General features: G+C 39.3%; 1 protein-coding gene across 5 annotated transcripts in view; it reads right to left on the reverse strand.

Moving 5' to 3' along the window:
- The window catches only part of RHOH (ras homolog family member H), a 44,494-nt gene that overhangs the window by 16,516 nt on the left and 3,943 nt on the right, over nt 1–24,035 (reverse strand). For 2 of the 5 annotated variants that reach the window (XM_015083292.3, XM_027055720.2), the window contains exon 1: nt 22,113–23,250. The exons of 2 other annotated variants lie outside the window; for them this stretch is intronic. The gene's annotated coding sequence lies outside the window, so the exon portion shown is untranslated. Of the gene's footprint in view, nt 1–18,673; nt 18,760–22,112; nt 23,251–24,035 lie in introns of those variants that run through there. One more of the 5 variants, XM_053217443.1, reaches the window with a different exon arrangement.

The following is a 24,035-nucleotide window of genomic DNA, read 5'->3' on the forward strand; positions in this document are numbered from 1 at the left end:
AACAGTCAATCAAAAGGCAGTGGTTAAGTTAATTCTGCCATATCCATGCAGCACAATCCAATACAGCATTAAAAAGAATTAGGTCATCCTGTATGTATTGAGAAGGAGGCCTATGATACGTTCGTAACTGAGAAAAGCAAACTGTTGAAAAATTTGGTAAAGGGTCCCATTTATGCAGAAAAGTAAATGTACAAGCTTGTTCTGGTGCCCCTAAATTCCCAGAATGCTCAGAGGGCATTGATCCAGGCAGCGACAAGGTATCTGTGCAACAAGGAGCAAACCCCGGCTCGCCATGAATTCTCAGCTCCTGTTATACATGACCCTCTATAGACAAAGAGCAGCTATTCCTTAATTATCTAAGGGAGAAAAGGAACAAAGAGGAATAACCTAAGAACACAAGTTTGTATAGCTTTTCCAAAGTGTTTTAAATCCCCCTTTGTAATACAGATGCATGCACTTTTATATGAATTATATTGCAGACATAATATATAATAGCAGGATTAAATATCTCCCTAGATGTTCAAGTTCTGATCAAGGACTTACAGACAATGGGAGAAACAAGCTTATAATGACCCTGAAACTGTCAGGATACTCCAGAGCAAAATTCTTTTTCACCTGTTCAATTCATCACTTATGCATATATAATGTTCTATTAACATTAAGTTCCAAATTCACAGAAGTCTGAAAAAAATGACAGGATATCTGCCTTTAATTGCCTTTAAACTGGCTACTTTTAAAGAGCCTACTGGGGCCAAAGATAATAAAGAAAATGTTAATATCGTTTAGGCCTAGAGGTTTTTTAAAAAAACTTTTTTCTTACTTAGTTAATAACGTCTCTGACCCTCCCTTTTTTTTCCCTATAGAAGAAATGACTTCATGGAAAAAGGTAATGTGTTAGCCATGCAAAGGCAGAATGCTATGGCTGTGCTTCATCATAATAAGGTCCCATAAAACTGAGACCTTAGAGAATAAAATCCTACATTAGAGAGAAAAGAAGCAACATCCTGCATACAAACGACCTCATGCTCAGCTTCATCCCACAGAAAAATTAAAACTTAAGTGGACAAGTGCTATAATAAAGGTAAATTCAAAATGCCAGGAGAGACTGAGGACAGAGCACTTACATCCTCGAGGGTGGTGGGGATGGAGGGAATGGAAAGGAGTGACATTTGAAATGGTCTTGGAGGAGGCAAAGAAAATAGGATGGGAAGACCTGAACCACACAGAGGAAGTAGCTGGTGCCCAGTTATGCATGGGGGAAAGGTCTGTGTGTTTGGAGTGTAGACAGTTGACTTTTGTGGCTGAAACACAGGTGGGAGGTGAGGTGAGGAGGGACCCTGGGGCCAATTTACTCCACATTTAAGTATAAAATAACCTCCATCCAGCCGTCTCTCTCTCATTACCTTTTTCCTTGTCACTATCACCATGTCCCCTAGCCATTTCTGTAATCTCTCCAGACTATGTAGCATCCCCCAAACTCTTCCTGCCTTGCCTGCCTCAATAACCTTAAGCATCTTGTTCTCATCTCCTAAAATATGATCTCTCCTGTTCTGACTTTTCCTGGTCAAGTTCTACCTGACCCAGAGCCCAGCTCAAATGCCACCTCTCCATAAAGGCTTCCAGAAACTCCCACTAAGCATTAGCTTTTCCCTTATTTGAGCTCACATATCATCTTTAAATGTGTTTACATTGTACTTTTTTGAACAGTTAATACATGCCTGTAGTAAAATTCAAAAAGTACAAAAGTGAAAAATATGTCTCCCTCCTATGCCTGCCCTCCATGGCCCTGGGCCATTTTCCCAGAGGCAACCAGTGTATTACGTTTCTCATGCATTTTTCCAAAACTATTAAATTACGACAGGTATTCACCTGCACACATGCATGAATGCATATGTGTAATTATTCTATAGACACATTCTTTTTTTAATATGCAAACTACAGTCTACTATACTATACTCCCTGCTGCTCTTCTCACCCAATAATATATCATGAAACTTTGTCCTTATCAGCAGGTTTTGAGTTGCCTGATTCTAAATACCTTTAGTAGAGGACTAAGCAGTTCTTCCTCAGCTATGGATCAATCTGAAGACACAAGTGTATACTAAATATAAATGGAGAATCAGTGTGGGGATTTAGACTTTTTCTCACTGTGTTGTATGTAGAGGCTGCTTGCAGCAGACAGAGCCCTGGACTATGAGTCAGGCTCAAATCCTGGCTGTACCACTAACTATGCGACCTTGCTCACACCAGCTAGTGTCTCCAGACTTCAGCTTCTTTCATCTGTAAAATTAGGCATTGGACTTAAAATGGACCTCACCAGTACTCATATTTCACGTTTCTATGAAAGCACTGATAACATATGGTGCTTGGAGAGCAGATGTTACCAGAGAAGAAGACAAAGGGGTAGATAGCTCAAAGTTCTTGCCATGATGATCTTTCCCTGTTCCCAGGATTTTCCTTTTATGTTGCTTTGCTCGTCCTTCCTCCTCTACCCTCCAACCTTGACCCAGAGGCATGCATGCTCATAAGGCCTCTCAGCATGGGCACATTGGCCAAGCTAAGCACAAAGGGCCCCAATTATCTGATTTCAGGACCGTGTTCAGCAGCAACTATCTTGGATTTACACAAAATACAAACAGAATTTGAACCTCTTTTCCTGGAAATATGTCTCAGGAAAATTTAGAGTTCACTGGCCTAGTTTGTGACAGAGAGAACTTGCAAACACTGAGTGCCTTAGAGAGTTTTCAGAGACTGGAGAGAGCACCCAGACCATTTACAGACCTCAGCAGCAGAACAACTAGGTGTCCAGGGTGGCCAAAGGCCCAAAGGTGAGGGTCATTTGAGTCCCCAAAACTCCCTCAGTTCTCTAAGTTATCCTCAGGGCTTTCCTGAACAAAACAAAAACAAAATGTCCCTCCCAAATGTCCATACCAAGGACAAAAATTCTCAAGCCTTATAAAAGCATTCCCTAGAACCTTAAAACAATCAAACACTGAGGACCAGATGTCCATGGAGGAGCAACTAGTACAAGTCCTAGCAGGGACAGAGATGTTGGAAAATCATCTGCTCTTGGAAAGGGACTTGCAGCTCTTTCTAGATCATCCATGGTTCCTACCTGGAGTTCGATGTTCACCCTTTGTGACAACTCTCGTGTCTGTACACATCTATCATCGACGTCTTTGAAACCAAAAGGCACGATCCTAAATCTGTTTCTAGCAGCAGGGACTTTCAGAAAACACACTGATTTCTTATTTCTACTCATTTTTGCCCTCATTTGTCTCTACTTGTTAAATATATGACAACTTGTCACATAGAATAACTTATCAAAGGGGGAGGGGAAAGGCATACATTCTTATGATCGAGTTCCTTACTATTTTAGAAAAATACTTAATATGGAAAAAGGCATATGACAACATTGTTACGTTTTTTAAAAAGTAAGTTCAAAACACTATGTGCAGCATGACCTTGATTTTTCAATAAAAATAGAATGAAAAGTAATTAACTATATCAAGATGTTAACAATATTCTTATTGGTGCAATTATAGATTTTTTTCCCTTTTTTTGTGCTTATCTGTAGTTTCCAAATTTCTTTCACAAACATATATTGCTTCTGTCACAACAACAAGGAGGTGTAAAATTAGCTCATGATCCTTTGTAAAAGAAAATATAAATGTGTCCTGCAGTTCCTTCCTGGGTAGAAGTAGCATTTGCTAGTATCACTGGATAATCACTTTTAAGAAAATGTGACACAGGATCAGGATCAACCTTGGATTAATGAAATGATCAAAATACAGAAAGTCAATTAGCCAAGATTTTCTCTCTCGACAGTGCACATATGGGCACTGCCTAAGTACAATTCTCAAACATGCTTGTTTTTTGTTTCCATGGATGACCAACCATTTTCTTTCTGATTACTATCTCTTCATATAAATCCAGCTTCTTAGGAGATGATCCTCTAGTCACCTTCATGTACTAGGTTACCCTAGTCTTGTCTTAGTAGTACAAACCCACCTGAAATTAGTTTCAGGAGACAATAGTAAGACACCGAAAGAAACCACTCTGGAAATCATCATTCGCCATCCTTTTAAAATCCGTAATCCCAAAGTCAACTGAAATGCACCAGAAGGTAATCCCCTAACCTCATTTCCATCCTCCTCTAACCATCTCTTCTCTTGCACATTATGTGATATCTTGTAACACAAATAGTATGCAGACATCCATCAGAAAGCTTCCTTCTACTTTATCACCCTACAAGTGCTTACCTGGTAAGCATTTGAAAACCTCCCAGTGAACTCTTCAGTGTTCCATATCCCATGAAGCTTTACTAGACTGTCCCAAGGGGTGTGTGTGTGTGTGTGTGTGTGTATGTGTGTGTGTGTGTAATCAGGAATCAAGAAGGAGACTCATACTCGCTATTTTTCTAAAATATGATCCCAAGAAACTTCACTACCATAGAGTCAACCATCAGTGGATAAACCATGTACCCCTCCTTTTTGTATCACTGGGCATATAATGAGATGAGGGCTCCCCTTATCTATCACATGAAAAGTCTGTATCTCATCTTATCTCTTTAATGATATTCTCCTGCCTGAATTCCAGTGTCACTGTTACTCATGCACAGAACTGAGTATTCTGGATGCTTCATTTTGAAGGATTGTAGTTCAGAAGCATCTGATAAGATCCCCAGAGCACAACTTTCAATCTGGGAGACTGAAGACACAGCTCAGGGGAACCTTTCCCACAGGAAGATGGCAAAGGAAGTAGCTCCCCAATCTATAGCAGCAGCTGTCATCCCTGCTGATAAGAATCCCCTGCAAAAACATCAACCCTCAGGATTTCCAGCAAGCTGGCACAGGAGGCATCCAGCATGTTCTCTTCAAGGAACAGTCTTACCAGAAGGTACTTACCTACTTGGGGTGACATGACATCAGGGTGATGAGAAGTCCCCTCCCTACTGAAACATCTCTCCCACCATTGGAACAGCCCTTTCTTTAGAAGCTTGGTGCTTTGGTAAAATGTGAATATCCTTGGAAGGTAAAGCCCTTTTTACCATTTCCACATTTATATGAATGTGTTTCCAGTCTCATTGTCTCCTCAAAGCCAGTTTTGATTGGAAGATGAGGAAGTTTTACAAGACACAAAAACTGCATACAAAGAAAGGGAAGACATTGGAAGATACATATTATTGGGCATAAATCCCATTTTCTGGGTCTTACCCATCTAAGTCTGGACACCTCCTAAATCAGAATAACACTGGTGGCTTACTAGTTTTCTATATTGTCAGTGGATGGGTAATCTGAAGGGTCATTGATCTGAATTCTCAATAATATCATTCATGTGTTCATTCCTCTAATATGTACTGCCCTCCAACTGTGTGCTGGGCACCATACTAGATGGTACACAGGGAACAACATGTGCTGAGGAATTCTAATCCATCCCAAAGTCAAGTGTCCAATGTAGGGAAGAGGATCACCTGAAATAATAATACTGATCATGAGTAAGGTGTTAAGGAAGCATTTGGTGTTTATTTGCTGTGTTTGTTATCCACCCACAACACTGTAACATACCATTAGCCCTGGGACGTATCACTATTCACAATTTGTAGAGAAAGCAATCAAGGTGCAGGGAGGTAATGTCAGTGATCCCCATATTTGATCATCATCACAATTACCCTGAGAGGTTGTTTTAAATGTTTCTCTCGGACCTTCATGAGGATATTCTCATTCAGTAGGTCTGGGAAGAACCGGAGAAACTATTTTTAAAACCCTAGATGACTCAGAAGCACAGTCAGATTGGAGAAATGCTGTACCACAGCTAAACACAGCTTCCTCAGATTGCTAGCTTTTCATCTGACCTTCACAATCTAGGAAGTAAGGCTTATTATGTTATTATCTCCAGTTACATATGAATCAGCTTCAACACACAAAACACAATCAACCCAAAAGACAAAATCCCTCTCCAATTTCTTTCTTTTTCATCTATTATAAACAAAGCAATAGAACTATCATAATTGGCCATCTTATAAACAATCATTTATGACATCCCTATTTACAAAACCTCTTTTGGTTTTTCCATCTACATAAGAGCAATATAACAACTTACTGTCAGCCTAATAGAATTACCCCAATACATCAACCAATGTGTTTCTTCATCAGTTCATTTGTGTGACTAAAAATAATGTATATTAAAGATACTTCAGGGGCGCCTGGGCGACTCGGTCGGTTAAGCGTCCGACTTCAGCTCAGGTCATGATCTCACGGTCCGGGAGTTCGAGCCCCGTGTCGGGCTCTGTGCTGACAGCTCAGAGCCTGGAGCCTGTTTCAGATTCTGTGTCTCCCTCTCTCTCTGCCCCTCCCCTGTTCATGCTCTGTCTCTCTCTGTCTCAAAAATAAATAAATGTTAAAAAAAATTTAAAAAAAAAAGATACTTCAGAGATATAATACCTGTATAATGGATGAACTCTGTCTGCATACTGAATTATATAAACCAATTGTTAAAAGGTATTTTTAAGACAATCAGGGAAATATGATTATAAATTGGGTTTTAGAAAATTCCAAAGGATTACTACTAATTTTGTTAGGTGGGATAATGACAGCATTGTAGTGTAAGAAAATACTCTTGATTTTAGAGATGCATACCATAGGTGGGGAAAGTGACATGATGTCTGAGATTTACTTTAAACTACATCAGCAAAGAGGGGAAAGAGGATGAAACAAATATAGCAGTATCTTAACAATTGTTGAATTTGGGTGATTGGCATAGGGACTCTTAGATGTATTTAAATTTTTATAATAAAATAGTATAACTTAAAAAAAAAAACATTTTCATTCCCCTAATGTGCTATTCTTCCCTCCAAAAGGTAAAGTCTCAATGCCTATTAAAACATCTTCTCAGGGGCGCCTGGGTGGTTCAGTCAGTTGGATGCTTAACTCCAACTGACTGAGATCATGACCTCATAACTTAAGGGTTCAAGCCCCAAGTCAGGCTCTGTGCTGATAGTGTGGAACCTGCTTGGGATTCTTTCTCTCCCCCACCCCACCGCTGCCCCTCCCCTGCTTGCACATGCCTGCATACACATATGGGCTCTCTCTCAAAAATAAATAAACTTTAAAAAATAACATTTAAAAAAATCTTTTTTAAAAATTTATTTATTTTGAGAGAGAGAAAGTGTGAGCAGGGGAGAAGCAGAGACAGAGGAAGAGAGGGAAAGAATCCCAAGAGAGGGGGAGTCCCAAGAATCCCTCTGCCAGCACAGAGCCCGCTGGGCAGCTTGAACTCACAAACCGTGAGATCACGACCTGAACAGAAATCAAGAGTCGGTGGCCCAACCGACAGTTACCCAAGTGCCCCCCAAAATAACATTATTAAGAAAAAAAATCTTGCCAATAAGCATAATTATGTATCAGATATCCCCTGCACATCTATTTTTTTCTCATTTGTTCTCTAAACAGATATGGTTTTTATTTGGTTTAAGAGATGGGGTCATGGAGCTTCTAGCTCCTAAGTAAGGCCTTTAGATTCTTCCCTTATGAATGGATCCCAATGATGCTGGGTATACTTATGTTAAAACACAAATACAGTGGGTTTTAGAACAGGAGGAAACAGAATTGCCAACTGCTTATTGGCTCTCATTTTATTTATTGATATTTATCGATTATATCTATTATTCAACCAAGTTTTATTTATTGTTTCCTGGATGCACAGCACTACACCAGACACTGTAGGAGTTTCCTTGATGTCTTGGAATTTAGCCTATCGTGGAGACAGGATTCAGGTGCTTGAGTCAGGCAACAAGTAAAGACATCACGTGCACCAAATTATTTAATTAGGCACACCCCAGAAAGACACAGACCAGAAACACAATAGGATTTAAATGCATGTGGTCTGGGGGCACTGTCAAGAACCAGGGTGGGGGGTGCCGAACTTAAATGAGGCTGTGAAGGGAAGGGTTTAAAAAAGTTGGAGAGGGAGGGAAAGGCCTTCCACGCAAGTCGAACCCCCTCAGGACTCCCAGAGGAAGGGACTTCGAATAGAGTCTTGAGGGAAAAGGAGTTTGATGGGTAACAAGAGAGGGAACCACATGTGCAAAAACACAAATGAGTGAGGGGCCCTGGGTGGCTCAGTCAGTTAAGCATCCAACTTCGGTTCAGGTCATGATCTCGTGGTTTGTGGGCTGCAGCCCCGTGTCGGGCTCTGTGCTGACAGCTAAGAGCCTAGAGCCTGCTTTGGATTCTGTGTCTCCCTCTCTCTCTGCCCCTCCCCCCCTTGCACTCTGTGTGTTTCTCTCTCAAGAATGGATATACATTTAAAAAAAAATTTTTTTTTTTAAAACACAGATGAGTGAGACCAAAGATGTGTTTAGGGACCAAACAGATCAATGTGCAGGGAAGTTGAGATAATAGTTGAGAAAGTGGCAGGAAATGAGAATGAGAAGGCAGACCCCATTCCTGTAAGGAATTAGAAGCTGCGAAGGCTGCTGGGTAAGGAGATATGTTCAAATTAATGTTTGGGGGTAACTGGTCCATCTGTAAAACATATGTTAGGTTTCATTCAATCTACAAAATACATGTATTGAGGGCCCGGTGTATTAATATACAAAGGTAATAAGACAGTTCCTACTCTTAAGAAATTCACAGTTCAGGGGCGTCTGGGTGGCTCAGTTGGTTAAGTGCCCAACTCTTGATTTCAGCTCAGGTCATGGTCTCACAGTTCATCTGTTCGAGCCCCATGTTGGACCCTGTGCTGACAGTGCAGAGCCTGCTTGGGGTTTTCTCTCTTCTTCTCTGCCCCACACTCTCAAAATAAATATTTTTTTAAAAAAGGAATTCGCAGTTTAATTACAAGATGGTGTAAGTTGTTCATTAATTTAATTTATGACATTGTCTGTGGCAGGCATTGTTAGTTTTCTATTCAGTATCTATTCCTTTCTTTTTCATTAGTAATAGAATCCAATTTTGTTTGTAAGACTATGTGCAAAGCCTCAGGAATGGATCATTTTTGGTCTAGGCCAGTATTTCTCAACCTTTTTTTCATGATCATTCCCCAGAGCATTTTTAGACACTTTTTTCCTAATCGCCTCACCCATGAAATTTTAATACCATGTATATGTCTGTTTATGTATTATATGTATATTGGTGTATATCTGTATATCTTTATACATAAAAAGAGTAAGAATTTTCTCTTCCTCTTCTTTCCACCAAAAAGTCTTATCTTCCACTTTAGGGATGATATCATTAGCACCACCCTATCCCACCCTTACCCTTTCCCCCACCCCCCAACCTGTCCCTCCTTCCCCATTATGAATGCATGGTCTAAGGCAATGATAACAATTCTATTTCCTGTTTCTCCACCTGCCTTGAAGTTGGGCTGGCCATGTAACCCAGCAATAACACAGAAGGATACCTATTTGAGAGGTCTCTGAACTACTTTTTACTCTCTTAGAACAAGAGATAGCCACTGCCAAGTTAGCTTCCTTTCATCTCCACCCAGCGCTACACCTCTGGATGGATGACGAATACACAGGGCTCAAAGCGGCAGCAAGGATCTGCATCCATGATGGAAGAGAAAAGAACTGCAGAGACAGTGACACTGAGCCACTGAGCCATTGAGCCTGTGACAGAGAGAGAGACATCTAGACTTCTTGTTATATGGGAGAAATTAATCAGGATTGTTTTTAAGTCACTGTTAGTCAGGTACTGTATAACTTGCAGCTGAAATCATTACTAAGGACAATAGCTGTCCTCACAAGACCATGACGTATTGTTAAACCAAAGCCACAGACAATCACAGACAAAAACAAATGAAAAATGTAATTAAGAATATTACACAAATCAAACACAAAACCTGGCTCATGTTTAAAAGGAAAATTCTCTTTCTTTGCTAAATTAATCAACTTTGAAATAATGTAAAAATATTTCAAGTAATATTTGGCATAAACTTTTATTAGATATATTATTGTGTAGAAAATGGCCATGGAAGGCAACAAGGTGATTTTCTTATACCAGAATGAATACATCTATGATTTGCCTAGTAAGGTATGCCTTTCAAGATATTTAAAAGTCAATTATTTCTAAATATTTAGATGCATTAGGAAAATGTGCTTCTTAAAGGATACCTTTGGGAATCTTCTCACATAAAAATTTTTAAATAGTCATCTGTATTCATCAATTAAATGTTTTATACTTTGCTTAAATTATTCTAGCTAAAGTTCATTCTCTTATTTTAAAACATAAACCACTCACAAACCCATTTAATAACTCCAACATCTCTTTTTAAAAGTGATTTTCTACAGCTTATCAAGTTTCAAGATATAAGAGACTTGAGATCCCTCTAAGTCTAAAGATCCTCTAAATCTTAAAAGATAAAATGTAATTATAGGCTTAGGGCTCTCAAAGCATTGAGTTGCCTTCAAAATGTCAAAATAATTTTCATATCAAAATCATTTTACTAGTTTCATTATTAATATAACACCACAAATTGACTTTATTTTAATAAGGAATTTGGGCCTTTTATTATAAAAATAATACGTACTAATTATAGAAACTACAAGAAAAATGAAAAACATTTTAAAATTATATGTAATCTTACCATACACTGGATGACGATTTTTAACATATTGCCTTATTTTCACATTCTGAATTCATGTATAAAAACTATATATAGGCCCTTTTAAACAAAAATATATGCTATATTCTCTAATTTTTTACTTGTCATTATTCTTCAAAAAATATTTTAGGGGTGCCTGGGTACTCAGTCAATTAAGTGTCCAACTCTTGATTTTGGCTCAGGTAATGATCTCACAGTTTGTGGGATCAAGCCCTTCATCAGGCTTTGCAGTGACAGCAGAGATCCTGCTTGGGATTATCTTTCTCCTTCTCTTTCTATCCCTCCCCCACCCACATCCATACTCTCTTTCTCAAAATAAATAAACTTTAAAAAAATTTTAATAAATATTTAATAGGCTTAGATATAATTTATTTCTGTTGGACATTTAGATTGATTTTTAGGTTCCTTTATTGTAAAAAAAAAAACTTTGCGTTGAAAAGCTTTTATTTTATAATAAAATACTTATTGTTTTCTTAGGGATAATTCTTAGAAGGGGTAAAAGGCTATAGACATTTTGAAGCTATTCATTCTTACTTCCCAGTTACTTGCCATTTTTCTGAAAAAAGACCTTTCTATAGCCGTCTAAAATAACTCAAAATAATAATTTAGAACAGAGCCTACCAAATGGTGAGAAAAAAGGATCATTCTACTCTTTTCCCTGACCAGCTGGTGATATTGTTTATAAATTGTATTTTGGCCAATATTTTATAGGAAAAGAGAAAACTTGATAATAATTTAGAAGTTCCTGATCGAACTCAAAAAGAGTTTGTAAAGGCAACTAAATTTGTTTTTGTTATTTATCCTGCATTTTACCTTAGTAATTTATTTGTTAAACATCAAGTATTTAAGAATTGTTAAACATTCTCAAAACCGGCAAAAGAAAGAAAAGTAATCACAGTTAGCAGATAAAATAATGAGTTACATACCTGTTGAGAAATAAAACCAATCGTGACCAAATATATAAAGGAAAGAGCACTAACATTTAAATTCCAAGTAGCATGAATAAGTGTAGGAAAAAATTTAAAATATGATCGTTTCAGCACTCCAAAGAAAGTACTAGCTAACCAGGGAAGCTTTAAAATAATATAACTTCAAATAACTTCGTAAGTTTGGCTGGTCACAGTTCAAAAACAAAATTTAGCATAAACTAAAGCTGAAAGTGCTGATGATTTTTTTCTTATGAATACAATTGCACAATCTAGTTTCTAAACTGAAAACCACAGGAGCCTAGCCCCTGTTGGAAGAGAAACTTTTATTTTTCCTTCCATATATGTGTGTGTTGGGTCTTTCCTGGATGACATACATGTCAAATGGGTAGCCCTTGGGGAAATCCAAAACTACTGGTTTGGGTTTTGAACTTTTGATCCAAGTTTTACATAGAACTCCCCTGCTGTCTTGCAAAAACTATCCATGTGTTCTTATGGCTCTAAAATTTAATAGAAACATTGCCACAATTCACATTTAGAAATTGCCTTTCCTGAGACAGAGAGGATGGAAACAAAGAAAAGACAGCTATAGGACTCAGCAAAGATACCCTAGTTACTTGCCCTTCATTAATTCAAATGATCCATTTAAGCATCAGCTGTATTCTTATTACACTAGGTATACAATGTTTATACTAGGTAAATGCTTCCTATACACTAGGAAGCGATGTTCACTTTTGAGCTTCTTTCTACATATTGTGCACATTTTGGAGGGAAAGCACTAGCATGATGGCATTTTTAAAATGTAAAAACTGGGGCGCCTGGGTGGCGCAGTTGGTTAAGCGTCCAACTTCAGCCAGGTCATGATCTCACGGTCGGTGAGTTCGAGCCCCGTGTCGGGCTCTGGGCCGATGGCTCAGAGCCTGGAGCCTGTTTCCGATTCTGTGCTCCCTCTCTCTCTGCCCCTCCCCCGTTCATGCTCTGTCTCTCTCTGTCCCAAAAATAAAATAAAAACGTTAAAAATAAAATAAAATAAAGTGTAAAAACTAAACTAAATGCTTACAAGTAAAGTACATACACATATATTTAAAGTAAAAGTTATATGCCACATTTGCTATAATGAACATTATTACCATTATATTTTTTAAAGCCCACATTACTACAGATACTTCTCTGATATTACCAGACATTCTGTGTGTAGGGATAGAGTGACAATATTATTCTAGAAGATGTAGGAAATTGTGGTACTGTCAACATGTAAGATTTTTCTGCCTTTTCCCCTCCTATTTCCTGTATGTACATCCAACACCCTCTTCTACTCCCTTATCACAAGCAGAGGAAGAGGGAGAGACTACTGATATAAATTTCGGCAAGTTGCTGACCAAAGATATTGGAGCTTAAAGAAAAATCAGGTTTTATCCGAAATAAGTATGCCAAAGGGGATTTCTAAATCCTTTAAAGGTTTTTGTAGTTGATGGCAATGGTTTTACATCATTTAAATTTGAATTCAAATATATGGCTTTCCGTTTCCTTGTTACAAGGAACAATCACAGACATTCTTATACTTCTCAATCATGGTTGAGATCATTTTCAGTTGGAACAAAGACAGAAAAAAATTTCTGTGGCAGCTGAGAAGAAGGTTCACATTCGGATTTATGTGTTCAGGAGGGCTTAAGGAGACGACAGCTGGAATACCAATGGGGAAAGCAAGGGAAGAGTAGGGGTCCTGCTGCAAAGAATGGATCCTCTGAAAGAAAGCAAAAGCATCAAGGAAGACATGTGTGCCAGTCAGTTCCTTGCATCAGCAACTAGGTTGCTAGGCATGCGGACATAGCAGTGAGAGCAGTCTCCAGGAGACAGGAGAGGTAGAGCGTTTGCTATAAGCCTTTGGCGTACATGACTATTTCTGTTTTGAGGGCTGTAACTGAGTATTCCATGATGCAGTATTATTATTAAAATGCATTAAATGTACTAAATTACAGTAAATTGACTACATTGACTACATTGAATTGAAATTGGCAGGAGACCCAGTCATGGGTGTACAATACTTAAACTGGTTGTAGACACTGAATTGCACTAATTACTTGAATATATTTGTCATAGATTTTCTTTTTCTACCTGGAAAAAGATGAATAATCCTTACACTATGCTAGACCAAGAGAAGTATGACTCTATTTCACAATTAATCTAGCCAATTGCACATACTTTTCCTCTGGACGGTTGAAGATGGTGTGCGTTTTCGCTCCCCGTCCTGTATCTGCCCACTCTACGAACATGACACAATAACATGGTCTTATCGCTTTCAGCAGAATTGGCTAATTTAAACAGTTGGGTTTCGGGTAAATCTCCAGATCCTGCCTGAGCCTCTATCACAGTCCAAGCGGACAAGAGATTAACAAAGGCACGACCTTTCCTCCGAAAACACCCAGTTCCCCAAATTGCAAGTGAGGTACCCACTAACAAAAGACAGCCAACTGGGCTTCTGTGGTTTAAGGCTGTACAGGAAAAGGACTTATCTCCAAAGTCATCAGGGCCCAGATGTTCAGCTTCAGATAGGAAAACCTACATTTTACACTCGGAACCAAGCATATTACACACTCGCTACTGTCTTTCACCCCAAAAAACAGCCTGACTGGGCGTCCAGTATTCACTGAGGGGCATCAGTTGGCCCCATACCAGTAACCATACTCTGGAGTTGGCCATATCAGTATTTACAACCGGCCTGCATTTCTTGTACCGTGAAAGGAAACATATGACTATAAACAAGTATTAAAGTAGAATTTTGAGAGACTGCTTTCCCAAATGGGAACTAACTCTGGCTTCACTTAAGAGAATGCAGCATTAAGGACTTAGAACAGGAGTCATATATACTCTCCAGCCGCACACGTTTACTCAAGCTGAGGATTCAGTACTATAAAACTACACGCATCTCTGCCATCTTGCCCTCATTTTATCGATCAACTGGAGAGTCAGCATTTCTCTTTGGCAGCTAAATCCAGCATCAGCAATAATCAGAACTTTCTCAACCTCTGCAGGGCCTCCTCTACTGTACTGACAACCTCAGAGGCAAGAGTTCTTAATATGAGGACTCTGGACTACTAGGAGGCCATGGGTGGGTTTTAGAGGGCCCCCAAATCCTCTAAAATTATATGGCAAATGTACACGTTCCTGTATTCCTGTGCTTTTTCTCAAGAAGGCTTTTGGTTCTCAACAGATTCTCAAAGGAATTTGTGAGCAAAAAAATGATTAGGAAACACTGCTCTGAAGTGTAAGCCAATCAGTCCATGAAAAAACCCTGTTAAGTGGGGAATAGGATAGTTGGCAGGTGCACCCTTACACATCCAATAGACCCTGTGTTGTGCCTCCAGTGCTAAGAAGAGTTGTGATTTATTCTTGGTTTATCCTGCTATGTCCCAAGAGACTAGTGCGACCCTGGTGATAGGGAATGTGAAACATTTTTAAAGTAAAACAATCACCTTCAGTATAAAGAGGGGGCACCTGGCTCACTCAATAGGTTAAGCGTCTGACATTGGCTCAGGTCATGACCTTGCTGTTCTGGAGTTCGAGTCCCGGGTCAGGCTCTGTGCTGACAGCTTAGAGCCTGTAGCCTATTTCAGATTCTGTGTCTCGCTCTCTCTGCCCCTCTCCAACTCACGCTCTCTGTCTCTCTCTCTCTTTCAAAAATGAATAATCATTTAAAAAAATTTTAAGTTGGAAGAACTCAAGATATTAAAGGCTATTTGAGAGCTTCCTACAATCACTAAAGTCCTTCTAAAGCCAGGTGAAACAGATAATCTCAGTACCATAGCTCCTGTCCCTGTAATATCATTTACTTTTAATATGTTTATTTTGTGATATGTTGTTGTTAATGGCACATGTCTAAGTGTTATTACTATTTTGAGTGATAAAGTCCTATATATAGAGTACTACATTGCATCAAAAATCAGACTTTCTTTCTTTCTGTAATGTAATGTTATCATACACTGGGGGCCGAAATATTTTCTGGACACAGCCCCACTTATTCTACTCACATTTATTCTTAGTTACCACCTTCCAGTGGTCTGAAATCGAATATTTGTGGGTCCTAGACTCTCCCTATGACCATTCCTCTCTGTACCACCTGCTTGTAGTTCTCTTGTTCACAGCTGCTTCCAGTTGGTCCAAATGCCTGACAAAAGTCGTTTCACAGTGGAAGGGAATTCGGTGGTACAAACTGTATTTCTGTAAGGAGTAGCATAAGTACACCTCCTGTTTTTAGTTTGTTTCTACAGATTCAGTAAATAACTTGTCTCTTCTGGGCTTTCTCTGTTGTCATACCCCTTTATGTCATAAGCCCTTAGATCCTAAGCCTCAAGGTAATAGCCTCACCGCCACCCCCCCCCCCAACACACACACACACACACACACACACACACACACACACACACACACATTGGTATACATTCCCTCGGCCAATCCAAACTATTACCTTTAATCTGGCAGTGTTGTTCAAAGTATGATCTGCAGACCATTTGTGTCAGAAGCTTTATGGCGTGGTAAGACTTGTTAAAAATGCATATTCCTGCCAACCCCAGACCAACTGAATCAGAATCCATGTAGGTGGAACCTAGGAAGTTGCATTTGTTAACATGACCCCCACATCGATCCAAGTGACCCTTACATGAACTACAATTTGAGAACCCACGATTTAGAAGAATCATTTCCTCTCTGACTGGAGCGCTCTTGTTTTCAGATCTAAACAGAACTGTTTTCACATCCATCATGTTCATCTCTGAAATCAGCATCTCCCTGTCTTTTCCTAAGAAATGCCCTCTCCTCTCTCTCTGGCCTTTGCCAGTTGGGTTTTTTTCCTCTGGGTTATTTCTCAGCTTCTGCAGTCTATGTTAGCAAGTCTTTAGTACCCATCCAGTCATTCCTTCCTCCTTCATGAGCTGCCCCAAAGAAACACCCTTAGGGGCGCCGGGGTGGCTCAGTCTGTTAAGCATCTGACTTCAGCTCAGGTCCTGATCTCATGGTTCGTGGGTTCAAGTCCTGTGCTGGGCTCTGTGCTGACAGCTCAGAGGCTGGAATCTGCTTTGGATTCTGTGTCTCCCTCTCTCTCTGCCCCTTCCCTACTTGCATGCTCTCTCCCTCTCTCTCCCTCTCTCTCTCTCTCTCTCCCTCTCAAAAATAAATAAACATTAAAAAATTTTTAAATAAAAAAAAGAAAGCCCTTTAGCATCTACCACTCCAGACTGCCTCATCCAAACTCCCTTTACAATACCCTGCCCAGAGAATCATAGTACACATCTGCATGTCAAAGCCAAACCTCATCTGGTCCACACAACTGCTCAATCTTCTGGTTAAATGTTAAAACTACTTAAGATCACTTATTTACAGGCTTTCTCCACATTTTTAAAATGCACACACTACTCCAATAAACAAAATAAAAACAAAATTCTATCATTTCACCATACTAACACACCAAATGCTTGCACTGTTTTACTCACATTTAATCTTCATTCGTAACAAAATCAGAATGTAAGTGAGATTTTTCATCCTGTTTTTTTTAGCCCTGTTTTTCTAATTTAACACTATACCAAATATATTTTCATATAACTACCATAGGTATTACCTTTAATGACTACAAAGTATTCCATGGGGTTAACGCTACCAGAACCATTATTGCTTAGTTAGGTTATTTTCCGATTCTGCTGTTATAAATGGTAATACAGTGAATGTGTTCCTGCATGTTATTTTTTCCTTCTTTGAATTATTTATTTAGAATAAATTCCCAGGGATAGAATTAAGAGATCAAAGTGTATGCGCGTTTTAATGGCTCTTGACACATTGCCAAGTTGCCATATTTGTATTTTACACAGTTCCTTGATGGCATGCTGATAAAATGTTTAACAGCCTCTCCTCAAAAATAAAAAAGTATGGGGAGCCTGATTTATGGTGTTCGCCAATTTTCATGGTGTAAATATTCCTACCATGGCCAGTTTCAAGCTACGAATTTGAATGCAGACTTGGAAAGAGATCCTCAGTGGCACACTATTATTGAAATAAGTTCAAGGACATAAATAATAGTAAAATGTAGTAAATAAAAAGGAAGTAATGAGTTTTGAGTATTTATTGCCTTTATTTTTAACATAACTTGTTTAACTGTGAGTTATAGAATTTAATTTTTCCTGGTGTCTGTGTTCAACAACTGGCTTGCAAAATTTCTGGAAATATTACAGGCAGCTCTTGCAAACAAATGCAGGCAGACCCCGCACACAGCTACAAATATATCACTTGATATTTTGTAAGAGCACGGCTTTTTCTTTTCATTGAAGCCATTGAAAATTCACCCTATTCCCATCTGTTGTCACAAACAATAACCATGCTTTTAGGTTAGCAAGTTATGCAAATATATGATAAATAAAGCATAATGCAAAAAAAAAAAAAATAGACCAGGAGGTCTATCTGAGTCAATTAATTCCACCCACCCTCCCCCAATTGGGACAATACTCTCTTTGTGGACTCATCTACTAGTGTTTTTTCACGGGGTCACCTATAGCAACTACTCAATTATTTATTAACTCGAACAATGACTGAGTAGATGACTATACTCAGATCTCATGGCAAATGTGATGAGAACCATACTGCATGTTACTTAACCACTCTCTTCCTTGGTTTTCTTTTCTACGAAATGGGGAAGAGGTCATTGCTGACTACAGTTTTACAAGAAACTAAATGTAGAGATAAGAAGACTCCAATTTATGCTCTAAGAAGCAATTGAGCGTTCTGTAATACTTTGAAATTTTCTTCCAAACGTAATTCATTAGTGTTGTCTTACTGGAAAAGAGAAATGGAAGAATGATTTGGCACTTTCTCCCTTGAAAGCAAATTCCTTTCTTTGGGCTTTCCCTGAGTAATAATGAACAGCCTCCATGTGTATTTAACACTATAGAATTTTGAAAGTGGCACCCTACCACTTGAGCGTTAAAAATGTAAATATGGTTGATGAAAACTCTAAACGTGCTCACACCTTTAACTCCGTCAACCCATCCCCAGGAATTCTCCTAAGAAATAAATTCAAAACAACAGAAATTACTTGTGTCGAGATTAATCACAACAGTGGGAGGATCATTTTGCACCATTTCAGCACTTACGTAACTTACCATCTTGGTGCCTGGTGCCCTAGTAGAAGAGTTCTGGATTAATGACTCTCAGATGCTCACCTATAGAGCAACTGCCTCCAGGCCACCTGGGGGAAAGGGTTTGTATTGATTATCACACAGATTCCTGGACTAAATCTCAGGGCTTCTATGTGATACCTGGGAAGTGCTAGTTTTTTAAAAACTCCCCAAGTGGTTTTGATGTCCAGCCAGCTTTAGGAACTATAATTCCAGGCCAGAACCAAACAAATCACATTATCTCTGAACAACTGTCCACATCCAGGGAACAGTACATCTTCTTAAGCAAAATACCAAGAGGTTGCTCGGGACTTCAAGCAGCTGTTTGAGTCAAATGATTTAAAAGCCACGTAGGAGGAGCCTTTGTTTCTGGCACGAACCTGCCTCTATTCACCCTTTCCATCTCAGATGCCCTCCTTTGCACTCCCCATCCCAGCACCCACCACTGTCATGCTCCCCTTTCGCACCCTATCTTGACTTGGGCCCACCCCTTTGCATACACAAAACCCCAAATCTTCCTCCCTTTTGTTATTAGTGGGGCTCTAGAAGGGAAACAATATTACTATTTGACCAAGGTAATCTGCACATATAATTGAGAAATCCCTTGCATAATGAACATATTGGCCGTATTTGCATTTTTTAAAAGGGGGCTTACTAACCTCCCCCCCCCAAAAAAAACCTCTCTAGTTTGGAAAGTGGAACGAGCAAGCAAGACGTTTTTCAATCTTAGCTTTCCCCCAGACCCAAGCATCTAGAATCCAGATAAGTACTTTGGGTACTCCTTGTCAAAATGGTCACAACTTTTGAATAGAAATGGTTTTTGGCTATGTCTTGCTAGCACTAAAATTAGAATACAATAAAATTAAAAATAATTTAATTTAAGCTGGCCAAGGAAGGAGAGTCACTCTCTGCCTCTAATGCCAAACACCTCTAAAATTCCACCCAAAGCATTCAGGAAGCAACATCAGCCACAGATGCCCACAAATAACACAGCAGTCACTCAGATAGTTGTCCTATAAGTCTGACAATCAGATATGGAACGGCTTAAAAGATCAGTTTCTGGGGCGCCTGGGTGGCTCAGTCAGTTGAGCATCCGACGTAGGCTCAGGTTCATGATCTCACGGTCTGCGGGTTCAAGCCCCGCATCAGGCTCTGTGCTGACAGCTCAGAGCCTGGAGCCTGCTTCGGATTCTGTGTCTCCCTCTCTCTCTGCCCCTCCCCAGTGCTCACACTCTGTCTCTCTCTGTCTCTCAAAAATAAATGAAATCAAAAATTTTTTTTAAAAAATCAGTTTCAAATCTTGTTTTCCTTTTTTCATATATATTATTGCTATAAAACAGACTACCCCAAGCCTATTCCATACTTGGTGCTCAAAAGATTTTAATTTCCAGCCTTCACCCATCAGCCCCATTTTCCTTTGAAAGGAGCACCGGCATTAAAAGAGTTACTTTACAGTTATCTCGTTCCCAGCCAGACACCATATCATCTTCACTCTCGTGTCCCCAGCCAGGTCTTAGTAACAATCATAATAGCTACATTTCTTCAGAGTTTATTTTATGCCAGGCACTAAGCTAAATGCTGCACACATTTATATTTCATTTTTATCCTTACAACAACTCTGACATAGGTATTTTCAGTTATTGGAGCTACTTTACAGATTTTTGTTTTTAATCTGAGGATTGAAGAAGTGAAGTAATGTGTCCTAGGTTCCCACAGCTCAGAAGCAATAGCACCAGGTTCAGCACAAGATAATCTGGCTCCAAAAGTCTGGATTCTTATTCACCATACTGTAGTTTTGTTATTATATGGATGCAAATATTTCACACTTCAGAAGGAAAAAAAAAAAGTGCTCCAAATCATTAGGAAAAAAACACCAGCAGATCCATAGCATCTCAGTCAGACATGTGAAGGAAGTAACACATATTTCATGGAGTTTTTGGGTTGGCTTTTGAAGACAACAGGCTTGCCTGGTCAACCAAATCATTCTCCTAAGAGGAAGGCCACTTTAATACTTGATGATTGACCTGTACTAACCAGAAATGGAGGTCTTACAGGATCCCTGAGCCACACAAACCTTTCCTAGCATAAATGGTATGGTAAAGGAAGACAGTAAAGGGAAGGCAAGTAGAAGATAAAAAGTAGTCCCGAAATGAAAAGACTCAGGGATCTCTGGGCTCCCACTCACCTGGAATTCTGTGAGTGCTATGAAAGCTCAGAAAAGGAGCCTAATGGCATAAGAAGACTAGAAAACTATTGAATGGAGTCAGTTCTGTTCAGCAGCCTCTCAAGGTCCTCTATAACTTGTCTACACCTGAATTTTCCAAGCTTATTTCCTGCCAATATGTAAAACAAATTTTCCTCTTTTGAGGGCCAGTCTCCTCAACTGGACTGCTCATCTCGTCAGTCTTACCTCTGTGCCTTTGCCCACACAATCCTCCCATGTGAATTAACCTCCACATTCTCCCTCTACTCAAATCTCATGTTTTTCCAAAGCCATGTCTTCCAGACCATTCTTGCTTACGCTCAAACCCCCTTTCTTGGAACTCTTATAACTTACCACCCATGTAACCCCAGTCATCACTCAATTCCCCTCTGAATTTTACCTCTTCCTGAATTTTACCTCTTGCCATGACTACTAGATTATATGTTCCTTTGGATAGAGACTTCCTTATATTTTTCTTATATCCTCCACAGCACCAGCTCGGAACCAATAAATGATTATTGACTAGTTGTTGCTTGCTTGAATATTTCAATGGCAACTTTCATTTAGTGAAGTACCTTAAACTAGTGATTTCTCTACCTTCATTTAGCTATAACCCAGGCTATTGATGGTACCTCATAGCATGTCCCCAAATCAAACCACCTCAAAAACTAAATTTAATTTAATTCAATTTAATTTAAAAATAAATACTTATGCTTCATATACCACTTGTAGGAAGAGGACTCAAGCATTGGCAATAGGTGAAACAGACAAGCTAGAAATTCCAGCTCCAAATCCACATCATCTGGATTTGGGTTGGTTTCTTTTTTGATTCAGAACATTTTAAAGCTCTTATTTATACAACTGAGAGGATCTTTAAGTTTACTTATCAAACATAGGGTGATATTTCAACTACCCAAATATTTGAACTCAGTCATAGTCAATAACAAACATATGAATTCTCTAAGAGAATATCTGAATAACCAAAAACCAACTATTATAACTTGTAAAGTTTCAAAAATGATATGCATCTTTTTAGGATGGTGCGTGGCGGGGCGGGGGGATTGGATACCAGGGCAAGTCCCCGTTCCCCCATAATATGGTACCATACTTTACAACTATAGAAAAAGATAATTACTGTGTTTAGCCTAGAGTAAAGCTAAATACATTGGAGAGATTTCTTTTGACACTGAGGAACTATTTTTAAAGAAGCAAAAGTCTTACCTGTTGTAGAATGCCAAAGAAATTTCTTGACACCAAAATGACTGACTCCGGAAGTTAATTTGTTCAGTGCAGGTAAGTAAAAGCAAAAGCTGCCCAAGCGCTGTTATAAATTCCTCTGGGATCAACTTTTCCTTCCTCCCCAAGGATATAGCTGATTCACACTGGAAGAACCAAAACTATAAGAGTTGAGCTGGTAGAGAATCCAACCCAAGATGGTTGGGTTTAGTGTGCGTGGTGACTGAGGTGGCAGGAACAATCCGAATGTGACAGTAGAGATTAGCAAGTTCCTGTGCATAAGTCAATTTCCTGTAGCTGGCTCCTCTGAAGAGGGGATTTCATTTGTGTGGGTTTATGAGCGTGTGTGTGTGTACGCGTGCGCGCACATGCATTTTTCTCCATGACAATATGAAAACTTTCCCAGAATAAGAGGCTTTTCCATTTCCCACCAACACAACACCTACGTAAAACTGAGGAAAGGAAGAGTGAAAAACCAAGATGATTCCTTAAGGAAATGAAATAAAGCAGAAGAAAGGAGAAAAAAAATGTCCACTCCTCTAACCGGTCTTAGTTAATTTAAGCTTAGGAAAAAAGTACCTTAGAACATAAACGTCAACTTGGTGAACATACTAACTGTGGAGGGAAAACAGTAGGTGGATGGTTTGCTTTGATTTATTAATAACTATCAAATAATAATTTAGAAAGAACTGACTCAGCCATATCGAAAGCTCAAGCAGCCCCACAATGAATTTATCCTTTTTTGGACCAGCACCTGTGTTATGAGGTAGGTGACTGAGTTGTTTTCAGACTCCTCACAGTTTCATTATCTGCCTCCAAACACAAATTTACTTGTTTTGTCCTCCTGTGCAATCCAGGTGTAGAGACCATCTGCATTTAGATTATGGTGAAGTTGCCTAGACCAACAAATTTAACTTTCATGATGTGCTCACGATCCCCCATGCCTCAAATCTCTGGATAGTCATAAATGCTACTGCCCAGGGTGAAATCTTGGTCAGAATATCTACATGCCATAAAGATAAAGTCAACTCCATTCAAGTCAACAAATAGCTATGGAGCCCCGCTATGTGTAAGATTCAGTGCCGGGTGCTGGAGTAGGGTGGGAACACAAAGATGAACAAGTTGGAATCTCTCACAATGGTCAAAATCTCTCTCACAATGGTCAAAGTCAATTAAAGGAGGACACAGACATAAAAGAGATGCTCCAAATGAGGATTTATTTGTAGATCTCACTTGAAAAAATCCTGGCACACAGGGGTCAGGGAAGAGGAAAGTGTGTGGAACCATTTTGGCAGTAAAATAGCCACTGAGCATCGATATGGATTCTCTCATAATATTCCAGGGAGCCTCACTGGCTTCCAGGAGGCCCCACAGAACAGTAGTATTATTTGAGGGTCATCCTCATCATTGTAGACTCAGAATCCTGTTATGCACCTGACACTGTACAAAGACCAAGAAGAAAAGCACAAAGACCAAGACAGATATATTTTCTGTCCTCACAGCACCTATGTCTTAATTGAGGGGTGGAGGATGAGGGACAAAAACATTCAAATATATGCAACCGTTACAAATTGTAGTGATTATTACAAAGGAATCAGGGAAGAAGGTGAGCTGGAGAGCGTGACAATGTCTGTGTCCTAGAGGTGGCCAAGGAAGGCCTCTGTACGAAGCTAACATTTAAGCTGAGACCTACAGCCGTGATTCTCCGTCCTGGCTAAAAATTAGAATCATCTGAGAAGCTTTTAAAAAATACCAGTACCTAGGCTCCACCCCTGGAGATTTCAGTTTAATTCGTCTCATTTGGAGCCTGGGTATTAATAAGACACACACACACACACACACACACACACACACACCCTCAATCATTCTAATGTGCCGCTACTGCTCTAATGATGAGAAAGAGGGGTG

This window comes from Acinonyx jubatus, chromosome B1 (assembly GCF_027475565.1).
Source record: "Acinonyx jubatus isolate Ajub_Pintada_27869175 chromosome B1, VMU_Ajub_asm_v1.0, whole genome shotgun sequence".
Taxonomy (NCBI): domain Eukaryota; kingdom Metazoa; phylum Chordata; class Mammalia; order Carnivora; family Felidae; genus Acinonyx; species Acinonyx jubatus.